This window comes from Pteropus vampyrus, unplaced genomic scaffold, assembly GCF_000151845.1.
Source record: "Pteropus vampyrus isolate Shadow unplaced genomic scaffold, Pvam_2.0 Scaffold1, whole genome shotgun sequence".
In the NCBI taxonomy this organism is placed as follows: domain Eukaryota; kingdom Metazoa; phylum Chordata; class Mammalia; order Chiroptera; family Pteropodidae; genus Pteropus; species Pteropus vampyrus.
This window is the reverse complement of record NW_011888782.1, coordinates 23727432-23730680: the sequence shown is the minus strand read 5'-3', so window position 1 is coordinate 23730680 and position 3249 is coordinate 23727432.

The window sequence follows — 3249 nt, the reverse complement described above, 5'->3', positions numbered from 1 at the left end:
GTCACTCTCTAAAATGAATCTGATAAGATTTAACATAAAAGAGACAGGAGTTTTTGTAACATATCCTATTTTGTGATTTCAAGTGCTCTTTTCTATAGCCTAAGATCTTAGAAGTAACAATCCTAACTCATATAGACTAAAAAGAGAATCTAATTGTGGTTATCCATCACTGCCTGTATTAGTCAGGGTTGTACAGAGATACAGTACCAATAGGATGTGTGTGGGGTCGGGGAAGGAGAGGGCGAGGGAGAGGGTGGGGGAAAGGGAGAGCAAGACAGAGAGAGAGAAAGAGAAGAGAGAAGAGAGAAGAGAGGAGAGAGAGATTTATTTTAAGTAATTGGCTCTTGTGATTATAGAGGCTGGCAAGTCCAAAATCTATTAGGCGGCCCTAAGGAAGAGCCAGTGCTGCAGTTCAGTTCAAGTCTGAAGGTCATCTGCTCTGGCAGATTCCTTTTCGCTCAGGGGAGGTCAGTCTTTGTTGTACTTAGACCTTCTGCTGATTGGATGAGGTCCATCCACATTATAAGGGCGACCTGCTTTTCTCAAAGTCCACAGACGTAAATGTAAATCTCATTCAAAAACACCATCACAGAAACATCCAGAATAATGTTTGACCAACCAGCAAACACTGTGGCCCAGCCAGGTTGACACATAATATTAGCGATCACGCTGCCCAGGGAGGACAGGGGCTATAATGGGTGGCAGCTAGTATTTTAGTCCTTAGGAGACAAGGTGCCCAAAAGAAAAAGTGGCCTGACTTTGTTTCTCAACTGTGTTTCTTCTTAGTTTTGTGAACTTGAGCAGTTCAATTAACCACTTGGAGCTTCAGATTCTTTCTATAACTAAATAGTGGGGTTGTGAGAATTAAATTATATCATCCTATATAGCATCCACGGGGCCCTTTATCAGTGCTCAAAAATTGTTCATTTCCCTATGCTTCTCCAGGAGGACACATTCTCCAGCTGCTGTCACAGCCTGATCGAAACTTCTCATGAGATGACCCAACACCCTGGGCTCTGAAACTCCAAACACAAAGCCACATTCTGATTATTAATTTCATTTGCTATGTATATGGATATAAGAATTGGAAAGGATTGTCCCATTGTTCATGAACACAATGGTATTCTTATTCATAAATCAGTGTCTGAGTCAGAAATTGTTGGTAAGAAAAGAAATCTACTCTAAGAAACTCATTAAAAGAGGGTTTGTTATCAAGACTGACGGGAATCTCACAGAGATTTAATTGTAGGAAATAGCCTATCCTCACTGGGAACCATAAAATGAGTTATCTGCCTCCATCTGTCTCTGGGCAAATACAGTCTTGTTCATTTCTCTTGGGCTTTCTTTGCTATATTCTTTCTAGACACCTGCTCCCTATACTTTGGGCTGTGTGTGACACTTCATAGACACTCTGGCCTATCCTCTACATGACCTTGCAGCTCCATGCACATGGCCTCTGACCACCTCACTCTTTGTGTTTCTTAGGTCATATTCAGAGTCTTGACTGGTTGCTGGCCAGCTCCTTTGGTCAGATGGTCCAATCAGCTATGGCTAAGTGGAAATGGATCATGTAATTGATAGATTAATCCTTCCTGGAATCTGAGTCAAAAATTTGAGCTGAAAAGGTAAGTTTGGAATGCCAGGCATGGTTACCTAGCTGGTCAGTCAATGCACCTTAAAACGTCATGCCAGCCCTGTGCTTCCGCATCCCCAGCCCACAGTTTGCCTTTAACTCACAGCTAGCCTCCAGACTTGTACAGGTTGGTTTCTCTCCATGTGAGAGAAGGCAAGGCTTTCTGCCCTTGGTAGCCACTTGTCTGGCCACTGGAGAACCTTGGTCATTCCATTATATGGCTCCTAATAGCTCACTATGATCTCTGGCATGGCCTGAACATCTCCTCTTGTCCTGCTTTTGTACCCGTTTCCAGTCTCGATGGCTTTCTTGCTCTTTGCCTCCTCCTCCTTCTACAGACCTGTGGATTTTGTCTATACTCACATTCTCCCTTGAGATGCTCATGGCCCATGAACAAATTCATAACATTGGCTTTCTGAACTTGCAGAGCTAATCCAGGTATACCTGGATCCCTAATACATGTGAAGGGTCCTGAGAAAACAAGCCTACAACAGCTGGTCTGCCTTCACTGCTACAGAACCATCAACTGCAAGTGGCAGCAAAGCATCACAGTGAAAAGAATCAGCGTGTGAGTCAGCAGGCTTGGGTTTGAGTCCTGGCTCTTACACTCACTGCGGGACCTTGGCCAAGTTTTCCAAGGCTTAGTTGTATGAAATAATAGTAATTATAATACTTAACGTACATAGTTTCTAGAAAAACTAACCGAGATGAGTGTAAACTAATTAGCACATAATAAGCAAATGTTAATGATTATTTTTACTCATTTTTATCTGTGCTAATAGCAACATTTCCTGGTGCCCAGGAAATGGTTAAAGAGGAGGTATTTCCATACCACATAGTCAACTTTTCATTTCTGAAATAGGCTTTTCTCTCCACTCCATCTATCCTACAAGGTCACTACCATATGAGGTGGTGAAGAAATGATGAATATATTTATAGCACTTAGAGAAACTGTATTTTGGAGAACTTCTCCCACCTAAAACTTCTGTAATAAAAGTTTAAAGTCCTTTTCTTGCAGCTTACTTTTTTTTTTTTTTCTTAAACCACAGCAGCAATGTCACATTGAGGTTTCTGTGCGCAAGCACCACTGTACTAAAACATATTTCTTACTAAGTTTTGGCTGGAGGGAAAATTATTTCTAAGTAATTTTTTTTTCTTCAGCCAAGAAGTATACACTAATTTAAAAAATTGTTTGTAAACAGGAACCAGAAATAATTTATAGCTGATGTGTAAACGTTTCATTCTTTTATGACTTACATATTTATGTGTTTGAATAAAACCTATGAATACTAACTGGCTCTTTATTCCAGTAAATGACACTGATGGGGAGTGAATTGGAGAAGAAAAGTGTGGGGTACATAATTGAAAAATAAGATGGAGCGATGGATTTGAGATGCATGTCTGTCACTGAATCATTTTGTGACTCTAACTATAAGTACAGCACTTCGTGCTCTGACTCTCCACCTGGAAGATTATGATAATGTAACTATCTGGAAAGTGTGACATGAGAGTTTATTTTTTTAAAAGGGAGAATATTAAAAAGATTTTTGGACTTCTGGATGCAAACAGAAAACATTCAAAACAAGAGTCTGGGAAATTAGAATCTTTGTTAAGCT